This window comes from Mustela putorius, unplaced genomic scaffold, assembly GCF_011764305.1.
Source record: "Mustela putorius furo isolate JIRA1106 unplaced genomic scaffold, ASM1176430v1.1 tig00003846_pilon_pilon_pilon, whole genome shotgun sequence".
Taxonomy (NCBI): Eukaryota; Metazoa; Chordata; class Mammalia; order Carnivora; family Mustelidae; genus Mustela; species Mustela putorius.
Genome location: NW_025421999.1, coordinates 10,132,152 through 10,154,210, shown reverse-complemented (window position 1 = coordinate 10,154,210; position 22,059 = coordinate 10,132,152). Strand labels below are relative to the sequence as shown.

Here is a 22,059-nt window from a genome sequence, read left to right as displayed (position 1 = left end):
TTAACTCTATTCCATGGTGTATATCTATCTCATATTTACCCATTCAAAATTTAGATTGTCTCCAATAATCTGATACAATATAATTCAGTTATTGATATAATGAGCATCTTCACATATGTTGCATCATCCTTAATGAGAATTCCTATATGATGATTTCTCTGAAATACAAACTCAGGAGTTGTTCTTAGATCCCGTGATGTGTGCAAATTCAGTTTGATGAAATACTGTCAGAATGGCCTCAAGAATGGATTTTTAAACTAACTTTCCCACTATTATAATTGAAGAAACCTATTTCTCACATTTCCACCAATATTTGCCATTATAGTACTGAAATATAAAAATATAATCCAAAAGCTGCATTTTACTTCTAATCTCCTAAACTATACCCTTAGAAGGCAAATACTGTGAGTTAATCATTACCACAGGAAATAATTTTAATACATTTTAGAAATATTTCTAACCTCCCAACCTGAAAGAATATATCATTAGGTTACCCAAGTCCACACATTAAGATTAATCACTTATTTTGTGTTTTTTAGGAGTTTTTCATTTACAAGTATAAGAATATAGGACTCACATTGACTTTAAGAATATGCAAAAATTATTGCAGAGTTAGGATGACGTACAGAAGGTTTGATCTGATGATTCACTCCTATCGTTAGAGACCTATTTTGTTTGTCTTTCTTTTCTTAGAGAATTTTACAAGTTACAATTTCTTCTTTTCTTAGAGAATTTTACAAGTTAAATGTGAAATTTAAGAAAATACAAATAAGTCCATGTTCTTTAATGTTGTACAAAAAAGTATGAGTAGAGCCAAAAGTAAATTAAAAATTATCATCACATTTGTTTACACCACTATCTAGTTCTTCATATCAACTTTATTATTCAAATAACAGAAGAAAGTAGGTTGCAATTTAGGGATTGAGAAAGAGATAAAAATTAAAAAAAAAAAAACCACACACACAAAACAAAACAAAACAAATGACAACCTTTCCTACCATGTTTATTCTACATCATTTATCTGTGCTCACAGAGATGACTTCTTTTACTTCTCCACTGTACAACAATTCAGTTGTCCATAAAATTGAACCTGCTCAGAAGCTGAGGGAGTCTGAAACTAGATGGGCCTAAATCCTGGTGCATTATCATATAATTTTAACAACAATTTTAACAGCTACCAGCTTGTAATTTTTAGGTCTGTGTACAAGGCTCTCCCTTGAATTTGAACCAAAAACAACTTAATGTTCATTGGGTTTTGTAATATGTGCAGGAATATATGGATAATGAGGAGATTCAAATTTTGGTCTCCACCAGTTACCAAAGCAGTTATCAGTGATCTAGTCCTGCAGGGCTCCATCTTGATGATTTTTGTCATTAAGTACTTTAGTCCTTCAACTTCATCTCCTCCAGCTTGAGTTCACCACCAGGTAATTTGAAGAAAGTTGTTCTTAGCTTTAGCAGTAACACATGAGATAGCCATGTACAAGCAGAATCCCTTCTGTAGTCCTTCTCATTCCAATTTTATCAAATTCCTCCCTCATGCACTGAAATCTGGGTGCAGCAGAGCTGTCCTTCTCTTAGAAATACTCCTTGTACCAAAAGCATAATCGGTAAGAGCGTAAAGGTTGATGGTTTCCTCCAGGGTGAGGGGCTTGATCTCCTGGATGTACTTGTCGCCAGACTGATTGACCCCCTGAGGTCAGCTGGTTTGTGAGTGAATGGGTAGTGCTATGGACATGCTGGACATGCTGGCTAGCTCCAGTACTAACAGCAAGAGGAAATGGGGCAGGCAGGGAGACTCACCCTGTGTCAGCAATGGTTATTTGTGTCCCCCTCAGCACATGCCACCTGCCATTAACATGAGAGCACAAGAGGAGACTTATTTGTCTGTCTTAATGAAGTTCAGTTTTTTTTTTTATTATTGTTTTTTCTCAAACTTATAAAATGGCTTCCAGAAATTTCCAGGCTCTATAGACTTCCAGCTTTCTATCACACAGAAAGATAAAGTGTCTCCCAGAAACATTTGAAGAGTGGGAAATTATGTTTCAGTATGCAAAAATACATTTTATAGATTTTATTCATTTGCTTGAATTAAGCTTCTTATATCAATCACCCTAAACTAAGCCAACTAGGGACTAATCCTGAAGTTGGTACTGGTGTCTACTTTTCTACTTTTCTAAAGTATATGAACTGTGTAAGAGTGGTAAATACAGAATTGACAATCAAGGTAAAACTACAGAAAAGAAGGGTAAATAGATGTGGAGAGCAGAAAGAGCAAACCTGTTCATAAACTAGAAAAACTATGTGCCCTGACACAATTAAAACAATTTAATCTAGAGGGCATCTGGGTGGCTCAGAGGGTTAAAGCCTCTGCCTTCGGCTCAGGTCATGATCCCAGCATCCTGGGATCGAGCCCCGCATCGGGCTCTCTGCTCAGCGGGGAGCCTGCTTCCTCCTCTCTCTCTGCCTGCCTCTCTGCCTACTTGTGATCTCTCTCTGTCAAATAAATAAATAAATAAAATCTTTAAAAAAATTACTTTAATCTATTATAAGCAAGTAACATTTTCATAAAATGTAGACTAATCTTTAAAAATTTTAGTTTTACTAATATTTTCACTATAATAATTATTAAAAATTAAATGTGTGTTTTATCAAGTTATATGATTTTGAGATTCATAGAGGTTATTGTTTTGCCTCTTAAACATCTTACATATCTATGCTCATGTAAACATGTTTCATAATATCAACAGATTTTGTGATAACAGTTTATTTATTTTTTTTTTTTTAATTTTTTATTTTTTATAAACATATATTTTTATCCCCAGGGGTACAGGTCTGTGAATCACCAGGTTTACACACTTCACAGCACTCACCAAAGCACATACCCTCCCCAATGTCCATAATCCCACCCCCTTCTCCCAAACCCCCTCCCCCCAGCAACCCTCAGTTTGTTTTGTGAGATTAAGAGTCACTTATGGTTTGTCTCCCTCCCAATCCCATCTTGTTTCATTTATTCTTCTTCTACCCACTTAAGCCTCCATGTTGCATCACCACTTCCTCATATCAGGGAGATCATATGATAGTTGTCTTTCTCTGCTTGACTTATTTCGCTAAGCATGATACGCTCTAGTTCCATCCATGTTGTTGCAAATGGCAAGATTTCATTTCTTTTGATGGCTGCATAGTATTCCATTGTGTATATATACCACATCTTCTTGATCCATTCATCTGTTGATGGACATCTAGGTTCTTTCCATAGTTTGGCTATTGTGGACATTGCTGCTATAAACATTCGGGTGCATGTGTCCCTTTGGATCACTACATTTGTATCTTTAGGGTAAATACCCAATAGTGCAATTGCTGGGTCATAGGGCAGTTCTATTTTCAACATTTTGAGGAACCTCCATGCTGTTTTCCAGAGTGGCTGCACCAGCTTGCATTCCCACCAACAGTGTAGGAGGGTTCCCCTTTCTCCGCATCCTCGCCAGCATCTGTCATTTCCTGACTTGTTGATTTTAGCCATTCTGACTGGTGTGAGGTGATATCTCATTGTGGTTTTGATTTGTATTTCCCTGATGCCGAGTGATATGGAGCACTTTTTCATGTGTCTGTTCGCCATCTGGATGTCTTCTTTGCAGAAATGTCTGTTCATGTCTTCTGCCCATTTCTTGATTGGATTATTTGTTCTTTGGGTGTTGAGTTTGCTAAGTTCTTTATAGATTCTGGACACTAGTCCTTTATCTGATATGTCGTTTGCAAATATCTTCTCCCATTCTGTCAGTTGTCTTTTGACTTTGTTAACTGTTTCCTTTGCTGTGCAAAAGCTTTTGATCTTGATGAAATCCCAGTAGTTCATTTTTTCCCTTGCTTCCCTTGCCTTTTGCGTTGTTCCTAGGAAGATGTTGCTGCGGCAGAGGTCGAAGAGGTTGCTCCCCGTGTTCTCCTCAAGGATTTTGATGGATTCCTTTCGTACATTGAGGTCCTTCATCCATTTTGAGTCTATTTTTGTGTGTGGTGTAAGGAAATGGTCCAATTTCATTTTTCTGCATGTGGCTGTCCAATTTTCCCAGCACCATTTATTGAAAAGGCTGTCTTTTTTCCATTGGACATTCTTTCCTGCTTTGTCGAAGATTAGGTGACCATAGATTTGAGGGTCTATTTCTGGGCTCTCTATTCTGTTCCATTGATCTATGTGTCTGTTTTTGTGCCAGTACCATGCTGTCTTGATGATGACAGCTTTGTAATAGAGCTTGAAGTCCGGAATTGTGATGCCACCAACGTTGGCTTTCTTTTTCAATATCCCTTTGGCTATTCGAGGTCTTTTCTGGTTCCATATAAATTTTAGAATTATTTGTTCCATTTCTTTGAAAAAGATGGATGGTACTTTGATAGGAATTGCATTAAATGTGTAGATTGCTTTAGGTAGCATAGACATTTTCACAATATTTATTCTTCCAATCCAGGAGCATGGAACATTTTTCCATTTCTTTGTGTCTTCCTCAATTTCTTTCATGAGTACTTTATAGTTTTCTGAGTATAGATTCTGTGCCTCTTTGGTTAGGTTTATTCCTAGGTATCTTATGGTTTTGGATGCAATTGTAAATGGGATTGACTCCTTAATATCTCTTTCTTCTGTCTTGCTGTTGGTGTAGAGAAATGCAACTGATTTCTGTGCATTGATTTTATATCCTGACACTTTACTGAATTCCTGTATAAGTTCTAGCAGTTTTGGAGTGGAGTCTTTTGGGTTTTCCACATATAGTATCATATCATCTGCGAAGAGTGATAATTTGACTTCTTCTTTGCCGATTTGGATGCCTTTAATTTCCTTTTGTTGTCTGATTGCTGAGGCTAGGACCTCTAGTACGATGTTGAATAGCAGTGGTGATAATGGACATCCCTGCCGTGTTCCTGACCTTAGCGGAAAAGCTTTCAGTTTTTCTCCATTGAGAATGATATTTGCGGTTGGTTTCTTATAGATGGCTTTGATGATATTGAGGTATGTGCCCTCTATCCCTACACTTTGAAGAGTTTTGATCAGGAAGGGATGTTGTACTTTGTCAAATGCTTTTTCAGCATCTATTGAGAGTATCATATGGTTCTTGTTCTTTCTTTTATTGATGTGTTGTATCACATTGACTGATTTGCGGATGTTGAACCAACCTTGAAGCCCTGGAATAAATCCCACTTGGTCGTGGTGAATAATCTTTTTAATGTACTGTTGAATCCTATTGGCTAGTATTTTGTTGAGTATTTTCGCATCTGTGTTCATCAAGGATATCGGTCTATAGCTCTCTTTTTTGGTGGGATCCTTGTCTGGTTTTGGGATCAAGGTGATGCTGGCCTCATAAAATGAGTTTGGAAGTTTTCCTTCCATTTCTATTTTTTGGAACAGTTTCAGGAGAATAGGAATTAGTTCTTCTTTGAATGTTTGGTAGAATTCCCCCGGGAAGCCGTCTGGCCCTGGGCTTTTGTTTGTCTGGAGATTTTTAATGACTGTTTCAATCTCCTTACTGGTTATGGGTCTGTTCAGGCTTTCTATTTCTTCCTGGTTCAGTTGTGGTAGTTTATATGTTTCTAGGAATGCATCCATTTCTTCCAGATTGTCAAATTTATTGCCATAGAGTTGCTCATAGTATGTTCTTATAATGGTTTGTATTTCTTTGGTGTTAGTTGTGATCTCTCCTCTTCATTCATGATTTTATTTATTTGGGTCCTTTCTCTTTTCTTTTTGATAAGTTGGGCCAGGGGTTTATCAATTTTATTAATTCTTTCAAAGAACCAGCTCCTAGTTTCGTTGATTTGTTCTATTGTTTTTTTGGTTTCTATTTCATTGATTTCTGCTCTGATCTTTATGATTTCTCTTCTCCTGCTGGGCTTAGGGTTTCTTTCTTGTTCTTTCTCCAGCTCCTTTAGGTGTAGGGTTAGGTTGTGTACCTGAGACCTTTCTTGTTTCTTGAGAAAGGCTTGTACCGCTATATATTTTCCTCTCAGGACTGCCTTCGTTGTGTCCCACAGATTTTGAACCGTTGTATTTTCATTATCATTTGTTTCCATGATTTTTTTCAATTCTTCTTTAATTTCCCGGTTGACCCATTCATTCTTTAGAAGGATACTGTTTAGTCTCCATGTATTTGGGTTCTTTCCAAACTTCCTTTTGTGGTTGAGTTCTAGCTTTAGAGCATTGTGGTCTGAAAATATGCAGGGAATGATCCCAATCTTTTGATACCGGTTGAGTCCTGATTTAGGACCGAGGATGTGATCTATTCTGGAGAATGTTCCATGTGCACTAGAGAAGAATGTGTATTCTGTTGCTTTGGGATGAAATATTCTGAATATATCTGTGATGTCCATCAGGTCCAGTGTGTCATTTAAGGCCTTTATTTCCTTGCTGATCTTTTGCTTGGATGACCTGTCCATTTCAGTGAGGGGAGTGTTAAAGTCCCCTACTATCATTGTATTATTGTTGATGTGTTTCTTTGATTTTGTTATTAATTGGTTTATATAGTTGGCTGCTCCCACATTGGGGGCATAGATATTTAAAATTGTTAAATCTTCTTGTTGGACAGACCCTTTGAGTATGATATAGTGTCCTTCCTCATCTCTTATTATAGTCTTTGGCTTAAAATCTAATTGATCTGATATAAGGATTGCCACTCCTGCTTTCTTCTGATGTCCATTAGCATGGTAAATTCTTTTCCACCCCCTCACTTTAAATCTGGAGGTGTCTTCGGGCTTAAAATGTGTTTCTTGGAGGCAACATATAGATGGGTTTTTGTTTTTTTTATCATTCTGATACCCTGTGTCTTTTGACAGGGGCATTTAGCCCATTCACATTCAGGGTAACTATTGAGAGATATGAATTTAGTGCCATTGTATTGCCTGTAAGGCGACTGTTACTGTATATGGTCTCTGTTCCTTTCTGATCTACCACTTGTAGGCTCTCTCTTTGCTTAGAGGACCCCTTTCAATATTTCCTGTAGAGCTGGTTTGGTATTTGCAAATTCTTTCAGTTGTTGTTTGTCCTGGAAGCTTTTAATCTCTCCTTCTATTTTCAATGATAGCCTAGCTGGATATAGTATTCTTGGCTGCATGTTTTTTCTCGTTTAGTGCTCTGAAAATATCATGCCAGCTCTTTCTGGCCTGCCAGGTCTCTGTGGATAAGTCAGCTGCCAATCTAATATTTTTACCATTGTATGTTACAGACTTCTTTTCCCGGGCTGCTTTCAGGATTTTCTCTTTGTCATTGAGACTTGTAAATTTTACTATTAGGTGACGGGGTGTGGGCCTATTCTTATTGATTTTGAGGGGCATTCTCTGAACCTCCTGAATTTTGATGCTCGTTCCCTTTGCCATATTGGGGAAATTCTCCCCAATAATTCTCTCCAGTATACCTTCTGCTCCCCTCTCACTTTCTTCTTCTTCTGGAATCCCAATTATTCTAATGTTGTTTCGTCTTATGGGTGTCACTTATCTCTCGAATTCTCCCCTCGTGGTCCAGTAGCTGTTTGTCCCTCTTTTGCTCAGCTTCTTTATTCTCTGTCATTTGGTCTTCTATATCACTAATTCTTTCTTCTGCCTCATTTATCCTAGCAGTTAGAGCCTCCATTTTTGATTGCACCTCATTAATAGCTTTTTTGATTTCACCTTGGTTAGATTTTAGTTCTTTTATTTCTCCAGAAAGGGCTTTTATATCTCTCGAGAGGGTTTCTCTAATATCTTCCATGCCTTTTTCGAGCCCGGCTAGAACCTTGAGAATTGTCATTCTGAACTCTAGATCTGACATATTACCGATGTCTGTATTGATTAGGTCCCTAGCCTTCGGTACTGCCTCTTGTTCTTTTTTTTGTGTTGAATTTTTACGTCTTGTCATTTTGTCAAGATAAGAGTAAATGAAGGGGCAAGTAAAATACTAAAAGGGTGGCAACAACCCCAGGAAAATATGCTTTAACCAAATTAGAAGAGATCCAAAATCGTGAGTGGGGAGAAAGGGGATAAAAAGAGGTTCAAAAAGGAAGAAAGAAAGAAAAAAACAAAAAAAAAAAGAAAAAGAAAAAAAAAAGAAAAGAAAAGAAAAGAATTTTTAAAAAAAGAAAACACCTAAGAAAAATGTAAAATATATATATATATATATATATTAGATAAACTAGTAAAAAATCGTTAAAAAAGAAAAAGGTAACAGTTAAAAAAAAAATTTTTTACCCGAAGGCGAGAAAAAAAAAAAAATGAAAAAGAAAAAATTAAATTAACTGCAAGACTAAAAAAAAAAATCACAGGAAAAAAGCCATGAGTTCCGTGCTTGGCTTTCTCCTCCTCTGGAATTCTGCTGCTCTCCTTGGTATTGAAACCGCACTCCTTGGTAGGTGAACTTGGTCTCGGCTGGATTTCTTGTTGATCTTCTGGGGGAGGGGCCTGTTGTAGTGATTCTCAAGTGTCTTTGCCCCAGGCGGAATTACACCGCCCTTACCCGGGGCCGGGGTGAGTAATCCGCTCGGGTTTGCTTTCAGGAGCTTTTGTTCCCTGAGCGCTTTCCGTAGAGTTCCAGAGGACGGGAATACAAATGGCGGCCTCCTGGTCTCCGGCCCGGAGGAGCCGAGAGCCCAGGGCCCCACTCCTCAGTGCGCCCTCAGAGAACAGCGCCCAGTTACTCCCGTCTGCCTGACCTCCGGCCGCGCTCCGAGCTCACCGAGCCTGCGACCGGTTCAAGGTAACACGGAGCTGCGAGCTTACTGTCGGCTCTGTCTCTGTAGCCGGCTTTCCCGTTCCAATACCCGCAAGCTCTGCGACACTCAGACACCCCCGATCCTTCTGTGACCCTGCGGGACCTGAGGCCACGCTGACCCCGCGTGGGCTTCGCCCCGGTTTAGCCTCTGGAGCGATGTCCCTCAGCGGAACAGACTTTTAAAAGTCCTGATTTTGTGCGCGGTTGCTCCGCCGCTTGCCGGGAGCCGGCCCCTCCCCCCGGGGTCTATCTTCCCGTCGCTTTGGATTCACTTCTCCGCCGGTCCTACCTTTCAGAAAGTGGTTGTTTTTCTGTTTCCAGAATTGCTGTTCTTCTTCTCTTCGATCTGCCGATGGATTTTCAGGTGTTTGCAATCTTTAGATAAGCTATCTAGCTGATCTCCGGCTAGCTGAAGCAGTCTCAGCTTGCTATTTCTCCGCCATCTTGACTCCTCTCGTGATAACAGTTTATTAAAACAGTTTCAGAATTTCACAAAATAAACATTTATCATTCTGTAATACTCTCTTGTTTTCATGAAATGATATTTTGTGAACTTTTCTCCATGTGATAACAGTTTATTAAAACAGTTTCAGAATTTCACAAAATAAACATTTATCATTCTGTAATACTCTCTTGTTTTCATGAAATGATATTTTGTGAACTTTTCTCCATGTTAGTACCTAGAGATTTAAGTCATTAATTTTAAAAGATGTATAATTGTATTTTTGCCTCAAGGGCTGAAATAATACATTTTAGCAGGAGCATGGGCTAAAAGAAAGTATTTTTTAAAAAAAGTTGGCAGTAGGAGAGGGGGCAAAGAATGATCACCCTTTATAGCTTCCAAGAAATTAGTAAATCCCCAAGTCTCAGAAAGTGCCTATCAATGATCTCAATTGCAGATTATGAACAAAAGCTCACGTGGAAGTTTCTTCATGCTTCACATCTGTTCAGCTGTTTATTTCTTGCAACAGAGAATAATGATTTCCCCCTCTCTTTTTCTAAAATATTACACAAGTGCTTTTCATTGTGGAATCTAAATGAGAACCCTGTTCATAAGGCTGTATGGGAAATACAATCCATTCCTGGGATATAATTAAAAGTTGACAAGGTTGGAGATAAAGATGAGTATCTCTAGAGAATAAACAGTGCAATGTGTTCTATGTAATAGTAGCATAATTTATCCACCTATTCCTGTACTGATGGACATTCAGATTACCAGTTTTTTTTAAGTTAACGTTGTACTTAAAATAAGCATTAATTTACATATCATTAATTTAATTAGGTCCAATGATCTTACTTTTCTGCTCCAATATGTATTTCACACAACACAGAGATTTAAAATAGGTATGTTATTAAGTAAACCTTACTGTACAGTATAGTCACTAATTTTTGAATCACCTTCTTTAGACTGAAATAAATTAGCACATATTAAAACTATGCACTAGAATACCATATTTATTTCACATGAAGTTATATTTTTTCCAAAGGAAACACTTTACATTTTTAATAATATATATAGAAATATTAAAAAGAGTGCATATTCCTTTCTCTATTACATAATATTGGAGTAATTTAATATCCTGTTTTAATAAATTGGTTCTGGCTGATCACTTTTTTGACCTTCATTTTTTGCAACAGCTCAGGAGTCTGTCTATTCTTTTGATCACTGTAAATTGTCACGTTTCTTGTTATTGCTGGGTCTACCTCTGGGAAACTCTATTCTCTGCATACTCCATTCACTTACTCTTCAAATTTCCTACTTTAAATTTTCCAGAAAGCCATACAAAAATTTTATATTATACAAAGTATATGGCATTCTGATTGCAAACAGTTTAATAGCAAAATATAGAGACACTTTTTTTTTTCCTCCAGGGTTTAGAGGACTGATCACCCTAGGGAACATGCAGGTTGCTATTATTTACATAGAGCAGATTAGCAGTAATATAATGCTGGTTTCCTAAATAAAAACAAAACACATTATCTTTTTAAATAAAAAAACAGAACACATAATCTTATTCTAAACTATGGAAAAGTTCTAGAACTCAAGTGAAAACCTGCAAAGTTGATTTATTTTGTTGCCATTATGTTCTTATTTTTAGACATGAGTGTTTTGACATAGCTCTCAAACTTTAAAATGATACCATCTAGCAAAAGAAGTGAAAGTGCATCCCCAGCGTGTTTGCTTTTATTAAGTAAAATAGTATAAAAGTGTTCATTCTCTTATTTGCAAACAACAATGACAACTTTGGTAACAGGATAAAATAGTTTTGAAAATTCTACAAATTCTTCAATGTACACGTTTTACATTCATAGTTTACTCAAATCACCAGAGGTTAATATTCTATGAGTATTGTATTAATGAAAGAGTGTGGCATACAGACTCAGGAGGCCTGGATTGCATTCCGGTTCTCCCATTCAAAAGTTATGATTTTATCATTAAACTTTTATAACATTTATTTTGTCTTGTCACTTCAGAAATGTGAATAATACATGCAAAGTGTTGTGAAAATAAAATGAGATATTGCTAGTGAAAAATGTGTATGGACTAAAATGGACTAGGTCATTTATATGCTCTAGACATGTTTCATAAAATCCATAGTATATTTTTTGATAATAGTCTAAATTCAAGACAACTTTTAGAATAAGATGCTGTAAGTGATGCTTGATATTAAATAGATTAAAAGATAACCTAGGAGTAAATCATAGAAAATGGCAGGGTGGCAATTTCCTAGTGTTATTTTTTCCACTGTAGCAACCATTAAACCAGAAAAAAAAACTGTGAGAGTTGACTTTTTTGGGAATCTAGAACTTGATCACATACTTATAGTAATGAAGAAATCACCCAGTGAAGGGAGAGGCTGCTGAACTTTGATTTAAGGATCCCCTGTGATCCCCTGAATTTAATTTCTTAGAATTTAATTTCTTAAATTCTGCATACAGTGAGATCATGTGATAACTGTCTTTCTCTGACTGACTTATTTCACTTAGCATAATACCCTCTAGTTCCATCCACGTCATTGCAAATGGCAAGATTTCATCTTTTGATGGCTGTATAATATTCCATCAAGTCTGTCTTTCTATATCTATCTATCTATCTATCTATCTATATCATATCTTCTTTGTCCGTTCATCTGTTGATGCACATCTGGTTTTTTTCCATAGTTTGGCTATTGTGGACACTGCTGCTGTAAACATTGTGGTGCACATGACCTTTTGGATCACTGTATTTCTATCTTTGGGGTAAATACCAGTAGTGCAATTGCTGGGTCATAGGGTAGCTCTATTTTCAACTTTTCGAGGAACCTCCATACTGTTTGCAGTGGATGGCTGTTTTTCATGAAACACAGAAGCTGTAAGGCAGTCATATGATCTGTTTCAAATGCTGAAAGGAAAAAAAAAATCTGTCAACCAAGAGTCTGTATTTGGCAACACTATTCTTCAAGAATGAAGAAGAAATTCCCAGATAAACAAAAGCTACAGGTTTCTATTACTAATAGACCTGCTCTAAAAAAATGCTAAAGGAATTCCTTCAGACTGAAATGAAGTAAAACTACTATACAATAAGTCAAAGCAAATGAAGAATACTATAAAGATAACTATACAGGCAAAAAAAATGCTTTAATTGTTATAGTTTTCATCTGTAATTTGTTTTTTTCTATATTATTTAAAAGGCAGATGCATAAAACAATAATTCTAAATCTGTACTAACTGGCACAATGTATAAAGATGTGATCAGTGACAATACAAAAACAAAGGGGGAGGAAGAGAGAGCTCTAAGAGTATTTGTATAGTATTGAACTAGTTGGAATTATACAAACTAGGTTGTTATGCATCTAAGAGAATTGTAATTCCCATGGTAACCACCAATTAGTTAGGTAAACAACTAAACAGACATACAGAGAAGAAAGAAAAATATGTATTACAAAAGTAACCAATTTAATACAAAAAAAGGACTAATAAAACTGAGGAATTAAAACATTAGACACAGAAAACAAATAGCTTAAAGACATGAGTATGTCCATTTTTAGTCATTCTCTAAAATGTAAATGGATTAACAGTTAAAAGAGAGAGATTGGCAGACTGAAAAAGAAAACTATACCAATATCCTTTACAGTGATAGTAATATAAAAATTCTCAACAAAATACTAGTAATGTGAATTCAGCAGCATATAAAATGGACTATAATGATGACCAAGTGGGCTTTATACAAGGAATGCAAGGATGGTCCATCATACAAAAATCAGTCTGTGTATTACACCACATTAATGTTATACAAGAAAAAAAGCCTGCATGATAATCTTAAATGAAGCATAGAAATATTGTCACATTTACTATGATAAAAACACTCAAAAGACTATGATTAGAAAGAATCTTTTTCTACATGTTAAAGGTCCACAACTAACATCATACTTAATGATGAATGACTGAAAGCTTTTCCTCTAAAATAAGGAATAAAACTAAGGTATCTGCTTTCATCACTTCTCTCTGACATAGTTATCTGAGGTGCTTGCCAGAACAATTAGGCAAGAAATATAAATAAAAGACATCCAAATTGGAAGGAAGTAAAATTGTTTCTGTTCGTAGATGATATGATCTTATATGTAGAAAACTCTAAAGAATCCACAAAATACCGTTACACCTGATTTTAAAATTTGGGAAATTTGATGAGTGAAAAATCTATTTGCAAAAATTATCTGTATTTCTATATACTAGCAACAAACAATCTGAAAAGGAAATAAAATAATTTCATTTTCAATAATATCAAAAAGAATAAAATACTTAGGAATAAATGTAAACAATTAGGTGTAAGACTTGTACATTGAAAACTACAAAACATTGCTGAAAGAAATGAATGAAGATTTAAATAAATAAAAACACATCTTATTCATATATACAGGACTTACTATTGTCAAGATTGCATTTCTACAAAAATATAGAATCAGTGCAGTATCTATCAAAATGTCAGTGGTGTTTGGATAAAAATCGAAAAACCCACATAAATTTATTATTAAGTTTTAAGAGACCTTGAGTAGTCGAAGCAATCTTGAATAACAAAGCTAAGCTCATACTTCACAATTTCAAGCTTACAAAGCTGTAGTAAACAAAATAATGTGGTACTGACAAAGTATGTATGTGTGTATATATATGTAAAACCTTACATATATATGTAAAATTTTACAGGTGAGATTCACACGACACCAGCGATATAGGCACAAGGCAAGGTTTATTAAAGGTGCTCTCAGGCAAGGTTCCACGACTCTGGAGAGGAGATTCAGGGAGGTCCCACAGGGAGGGGGTCGAATGGGTCTTTTATTTGGGTTAAGACAGGCATAGGTTCACAGCCATATAAGGTAAGGTATTTGGGGCATGGGTTCACAACTATATATGGTAAGGTATTTGGTGGTTGGAGGGTAGGGGAGTCCTGATGTTCCTGTTTCTTGCATAGGTATGGGTTTACTTATGGTGACCTATCCTCAGCATATGTCCTTCTGGCGGGAGAGTCATGGGTAGAGGAAGAGGGCTGCCTGGAAGATGGTGGCCCAGCAGCCATATATTGTTCCTCCTGCATTCCCGGAAGCGCCAACCCATATATATATATATATATATATATATATATATATATATATATATAAATATATATATATATATTTATATGTATGTATACACACACACACACCATTGGAGTAAAATTGACACCCCAGAAACAAACAAACAAACATATATATATATACACACACATATATATATATGTAGTCAATTAACATAAGGCAAAGATGCCATAATCTTTCAGAATCTCAGAGTATAGTGTCTTCAACAACAGGTATTAGAAAAACTGAATATGTCTATGCAAATAAAATGAAGATCTCATACCATATATAAAAATAAACTAAAATGGATCAAAGGACCTAAATATAAAGCTGAAACTACAAACTTTTAGAAGAAAACATAGGGCTAAATCTTTATTACTTTGGACTTGACAATGACTATCTAAACAATGGACCTAAAAGCATAGGCCAGTAGTGGTAGTATCAACAGAGCAAGAATACAACCCACATAACAAGAAACAGTTTTTGCATATTTATGAGATAAGGTTTTACTATCCAGAATATGTAAAGAACTCATACAGGTCAACAACAATAAGAAAAATAAACACTATTATAAAATAGGCAAAGAACCAAGCAGACATTATTCAAAGAATATATGAAAATGACCAATAAGCATATAAGAAGATGCTTAGCATCATCAGTCATGAGGGAAATGTAAATCAAAACCACAATGAGATTTCATTTCATACCTATTAGGATGGGTATCACACACACACAAAAGTAAAATAGTAAATGTTGGTGAAGATGTGGAGAAATTGGAACCTTTATATATGTGGTAAGAAAGTGAAGTGGTGCAGCTGTGGAAAGGAGTTTGAGAGTTCCTCAAAGCATTAAACATAGAATTTACGATATGACCCAATAATTTCTCTCTTAGGTATATATCCAAAAGAATTAAAATAGGGACTCAAACTGATACTTGCATGCAAACAATCATTGTAGCGTAATTTACAATAGTCAAAACGTAGAAACAACTCCGTTGTCTATCAATTGATGAATAGATAAACAAAATGTGATACATGCTACAACATGGGTGAATCTTGAAAATATTCTGCTAGATGCAATAAGCCAGGCATAAAAGAACAGATATTCTGTAATTCCACAAATGGATAAATTCAAAGGGATGGAAAGTAGGTTATCAGGGGTGGGGTGGAGGGAAGGAAGAGTTACTGCTGAGAGGAGTTATTGTGTACAGATTTTCATTTGGGGTGATGACAAAGTTTTGGAAGAAGATGGTGGTGGCTGTACAGCACTGTAAATGTAATTAATGTCACTATATATTACATTAAAAGATAGCTAAAATGTCTAATTTAAATGTTATATATATTTACCACTATATAAAAAATGAATAATCAAAGTTACTCTATTTAAGTTTTAATATGTTTGTTTTCTCAGGTTATTTAAAAATGGAAATGGTTAGGTTTTTTTTCTTTGCATTCCAGTAGTTTCAAAACCATTATTACACTTGATAAGCAGTTTGTAAGACTGCTTTAAAAGAGCACTATTGTGTTTTCATTATCTTTATTTCTAAGATCTCAATTCAGTTTTAATACATCGGTGTGTTGCTGAATGTGAAGGCTGTTTTAGAAATACTTTTTAAAACATAACTTCACTGCCCTTGAAAACGGAAATGTGTTGCCTTGAGTTCTGTAATAACAAGGTAACTTTTCAATTTCAAGAGCCGTAGTATCTCAAGGGTCATTTTTTCCATTTGGTTTCCTACCTTCATATTGTTGATTTGAACAGGGAATTTCCATTGATTTCAAAAGGGCCATGTACAGAGATAGACTATAAAATTGTCCAGAGCCCGTATGGAAGCAGAATCAAGTTTTGAGATGATCTAGAATCTGTTTTTGTGAACTCATTCAATCAGAATATGGTTATAGTAATATGTAACATAAAGTTTATTTTCCCATATGCAAATTTTGCAAAATAATCAAAGTTTTAAAAAAGACAAAAAATTATTTTCTTAAGAGAAAGTCAGATTAAGCCTGACTATTAGGCTATTCTGCTGTGTTCGTATAAGTTTCTGGATTAAAATTAAGATCAGTAAATATCCCTAATTTTTACACCATACCTTTATTTCATTCACTAACCTACTTAGTGCAGTCATTGAGATGCAGAAGTAAATAATTTATGTGGACATACATGGTATAGAACTCAGTTGAACTACAATAAATACAACCTATTATTGTATAATTTTACATTATTTTTATTTACCTTGAATTCTAAAAGTAATTATTATGAATCCCACTGCATGTTGTTTTTCAACAATTTTGTGTATTTTTACTTTAGGGAATAAATTTGAGTACATAAGTTGAGTTTATCAAAGTTTCCATGATACAAGATCATGCCATCTTCAAATACAGTTTTACTTCTTCCCTTCTAATCCTGCTGCATTTTATTTTCCCTCACTACATAGGCTAGATTCTTCTATTACAGTATTGTAGTAGAGGTGATGAGAGTGGACATACTTGCATTGTTTCTGAACACAGAAGGAAACCATTCAGTCTTTACCATTAAGGATGATGTTAACTGTAGGTTTTTTTAATGTCCTTTATCAGGATGAAAAAGTATCTTTCCATTTCTAGTTTTATTTATTTTTTTATTTATTTTTATTTATTTTATTTTATTTTTTTTTTAATTTTTTATTTTTTATAAACATATATTTTTATCCCCAGGGGTACAGGTCTGTGAATCACCAGGTTTACACACTTCACAGCACTCACCAAAGCACATACCCTCCCCAATCTAGTTTTATTTTTTTAAGATTTTATTTATTTGAGAGAAAGAGAGCAAAGCAAGAGAGAGCATAAGTGAGTGGGGGAAGGGCAGAGGGGGAGGGAGGAGCAGACTCTCCACTTATTTGGAAGCCTGAAGTGGGGCTCTATCCTAGAACTCTGGGATTACAACCTAAGCCTAAGGCAGACACTTAAACTTAATCGACTGAGCCACCCAGGCACCCGCTATTTCTAGTTTTCTAAAAGTCCTTATCAGGAATGTATATTTACGGATGCTTTTTCTGTATCTATTGAGTTGAGCATATTTTTGTTTTTTTTTTGTTTTGTTTTCTGTCAGTATAGTGAATTACAATGTAAATAGTAATAATACATAATATATGCTTTATATTTAAAGTATATATAAAATATATGTATTCTTTATGTAATAAGTTTAGATTTAAGTCTTGCTTTTATATGCAATGTGATAATCTCTGCCTCTCAATTTGAGTGTTTTTACCTCTAAATTTAATATAATTATGAATATAAGGTTTGGGTTTAAATGTATTATGTTGCTAATTATCTCATTTGTTCTTTCTTCCCCATTTTCTTTTTTCCAACTTCTTTTGGATTGAGTATTTCTATGGTTCCATTTTATATTATCTATTGAATTTTTGTTGTTGTTGGTTTTTGTTTTTATTTTTGTTTTTTAATTTAATTTATTTTTTTTCAGTGTTCCAAAATTCATTGTTTATGCACTACACCCAGTGCTCCATGCAATACGTGCCTTCCATGATACCGACCACCAGGTTCACCCAATCCCCCACCCCCTCCCCTCCAAAACCCTCAGTTTGTTTCTCAGAGTACACAGTCTCCTCAAGCTTCATCTCCTGCTCTGAATTCCTCCAACTCACTTCTTTCCATATCTGAATGTCCTTCATGGTATTCGTTATGCTCCACATGTAAGTGAAACCATATGATAACTGACTTTCTCTGCTTGACTTATTTCATTATTTATTTATTTCACTCTCCTCCAGTCCCATCCATGTAGATACAGAAGTTGGGTATTCATCCTTTCTGAAGGAGGCTTAATTCTCCATTATATGTATAAACCGTATCTTCTTCATCCATTTGTCTGTTGAAGGACATCTTGGCTCTTTCCACAGTTTGGCAACTGTGGCCATTGCTGCTATAAACATTGCAGGTACAGATGGCTCTTCTTTTCACTACATCTGTATCTTTGGGGTAAATACCCAGTAGTGCAATTGCAGGGTCATAGGGTAGCTCTATTTTTAAGTTCTTAAGGAATCTCCACACTGTTTTCTTAAGTGGCTGCACCAACTTGTATTCCTACCAACAATGTAAGAGGGTTCCACTTTCTCCACATCCCCTCCAACACATGCTGTTTACTGTCTTGCTAATTTTGGCATTCTAGCTGGTGTAAGGTAGTATCTCAATGTGGTTTTGATTTGGATATTATCTGTTGAATCTTAAACAGGAAAATGTCTTGTGGTTTTTAAAAGATCACTCTGGCTATGGGGAGAGGATCGATTATGGACAGCAGGAGTAGACAAAAGGAAGTCAGTTAAATCTTATCCTGAGATGGTTTGGCTGGGGTTAGTGGTGTGTTTATTTACTCGCTTTTTTTTTTTTTTTAATGTGGAAATAGAAGCTCTGTTTAGGTCATATGATATCTGAAGCAATGACAAGGTAGCTCAATCAAATAAGTAATTCTCTATACAAATCTGATGGTAGAACTTAATGGAAAAGTCACTATTAGAGATGGAAACTTGATGTCAGCGTCATACAGAAAACAATGCATTCGTTTTAAACCCATGGGACTGATTATATAACTTTGGGACACAATAAAGAGAAAAGATAGAGTCTCAGACCTTCTGGGCAACTATAAAATTTATATCTGAACAGATAAGGAGACTAAGGAGAAACAAATGAGTAGAAGAAAGAACAGGTGAATATGGTGTCATCGATGACAAAGAAGAGCAGCAGCTTTAGAAAGAAGGAAGTGTTCAGTTGTGAAAAATTTTGCCTAGATGTCAAAATGAAGATAGAGAAGTACCCATGGATAATATACATGAGACCATTGGCAACCTAATAAGATTACTGTCAGTAGAGTCATTCTGACAAATCAGTTTTGAGTAGGATGAGGAAATTGAGAGTTAAAGAAGTGAGTTTAGTGACTACAGATGTTTAAGTCTTTTTTTTTTAATTTTTTAAAATTTTTTATTTTTTATAAACATATATTTTTATCCCCAGGGGTACAGGTCAGTGAATCACCAGGTTTACACACTTCACAGCACTCACCAAAGCACATACCCTCCCCAATGTCCATAACCCCACCCCCCTTCTCCCAACCTCCCTCCCCGCAGCAACCCTCAGATTGTTTTGTGAGATTAAGAGTCACTTATGGTTTGTCTCCCTCCCAATCCCATCTTCTTTCATTGATTCTTCTCCTACCCACTTAAGCCCCCATGTTGCATCACCACTTCCTCATATCAGGGAGATCATATGATAGTTGTCTTTCTCTGCTTGACTTATTTCGCTAAGCATGATATGCTCTATTTCCATCCACATTGTCGCAAATGGCAAGATTTCATTTCTTTTGATGGCTGCATAGTATTCCATTGTGTATATATACCACATCTTCTTGATCCATTCATCTGTTGATGGACATCTAGGTTCTTTCCATAGTTTGGCTATTGTGGACATTGCTGCTATAAACATTCGGGTGCACGTGCCCCTTTGGATCACTACGTATGTATCTTTAGGGTAAATACCCAGTAGCGCAATTGCTGGGTCATAGGGCAGTTCTATTTTCAACATTTTGAGGAACCTCCATGCTGTTTTCCAGAGTGGTTGCACCAGCTTGCATTCCCACCAACAGTGTAGGAGGGTTCCCCTTTCACCGCATCCTCGCCAGCATCTGTCATTTCCTGACTTGTTGATTTTAGCCATTCTGACTGGTGTGAGGTGATATCTCACTGTGGTTTTGATTTGTATTTCCCTGATTCTGAGTGATATGGAGCACTTTTTCATGTGTCTGTTGGCCATCTGGATGTCTTCTTTGCAGAAATGTCTGTTTATGTCCTCTGCCCATTTCTTGATTGGATTATTTGTTCTTTGGGTGTTGAGTTTGCTAAGTTCTTTATAGATTCTGGACACTAGTCCTTTATCTGATATGTCGTTTGCAAATATCTTCTCCCATTCTGTCAGTTGTCTTTTGATGTTGTTCACTGTTTCCTTTGCTGTGCAAAAGCTTTTGCTTTTGGTCTTGATAAAATCCCAATAGTTCATTTTTGCCCTTGCTTCCCTTGCCTTTGGCAATGTTCCTAGGAAGATGTTGCTGTGGCTGAGGTCGAAGAGGTTGCTGCCTGAGTTCTCCTGGTTCAAGGTAACCCCGAGCTATGATCTTACTGTCGGCTCTGTCTCTGTAGTTGGTTTTCCTGTTCCAATTCCCGCAAGTTCTGCGACTCTCAGACACCCCTGATCCTTCTGTAACCCTGCGGGACCTGAGGCCACTCTGACCCCGCGTGGGCTTCGCCCCAGTTTAGCCTCTGGAGCGATGTCCCTCAGTGGAGCAGACTTTTAAAAGTCCTGATTTTGTGCTCCGTTGCTCCGCCGCTTGCCAGGAGCCGGCCCCTCTCTCCGGGGTCTATCTTTCTGTCGCTTTGGATTCACTTCTTGCCTGTCCTACCTTTCAGAAAGTGGTGGTTTTTCTGTTTCCAGAATTGCTGTTCTTCTTCTCTTCAATCTGCCGATGGATTTGCAGGTGTTTGCAATCTTTAGATAAGCTATCTAGCTGATCTCCTGCTAGCTGAAGTAGTCTCAGCCTGCTACTTCTCTGCCATCTTGACTCCTCCCTCCCAGATGTTTAAGTCTTACAAGAATTTTTCTGTGAAGTTGAACGAAAATAGTGTTGTGTTGAGGATAAGGTGTGGTGAATGGAAATTGCAGCCCTCCTTTGTTTAGTTTTCTTGGTAGTGGGTGAACACAAAAGTATCATTATATTCATGAAAGAGGAATATGTTAATAATTATAAAGAGAAGTGACTATTACAGCAGCAGCTGCCTGAGAGTTACAAATGGATGGGATTCAGGGTACAGGTGGAAGAGCCAGTCTTTAATGAGAGAGGAGCTACCTTGACCACTGTGATTGGAGGAAATGCAAATAGCGACCCAGGTTAGATAAGCATACAGATGTATTGGTAGGAGGAGAAAGGAGTTCATGATTGATTGCTTTGATATTCATGAGGAGGTTTGGGGCAATATTTTTAGTTCTTGCAGGTGAGGAGTCACCCTGAGTACAACTGGAAGTCTGAGGTGTGAGGAGAAGGTATGAAGCAGTTGCTTTGTAAATGAAGAGAAGGAACATGCTAGCAAAGTGTGGGAGAGTTTTGGGAGTTATTGAGGGCCTATATGAATTGAAAGAGAGATGCAGCATAGCTATGTGGTTTTTCTCAGACAATAGTCAACATTTAACCTGGTACAGGCACCCATATAGTTAATACAATTAGACAGGTTTGGAATTTTGCTGCTTTAGATGCAGAGAAGGATAAGAAGGGACAAGGCTTTAAAGGACCTTGTGATGGGTTAATTATATTAATGGTAGAGTCAGTATACTCAAGGCCCCAATGAGGCACATAGTCATTACACCAAGAGACAGATGTCGTTCTCTTTGAGTTATTTGATGATGATGATGATGATAATGTGTGTGTGTGTGTGTGTGTGTGTATAGTGATGAGAGAACTTTTACATTGATGGCTGAGATTGATAATTAAGTCTAGGGGAAAATACACTATATCAGTAGTCATAGTATTAATAGAAACAAATACAATAAAAATAATACCTCATATTTATTTAACACTTATGTGTGCAAAATATTACACTAAGCCCTTTACCCACTAAATTTCTAAGCTTCTTTACCTTTTATCATTTTCACAAAAATCTCATGATGTATTATTGTTACTCTTGTTTCTTGTTTTTGTTGCTGTTTTTGGTTT

General features: G+C 36.2%; 1 pseudogene; it reads right to left on the bottom strand.

Moving 5' to 3' along the window:
- Nucleotides 1-1,068: 1,068 nt before the first annotated feature.
- LOC101691754 lies at nucleotides 1,069-1,738 on the bottom strand (annotated as a pseudogene).
- Nucleotides 1,739-22,059: the final 20,321 nt, after the last annotated feature.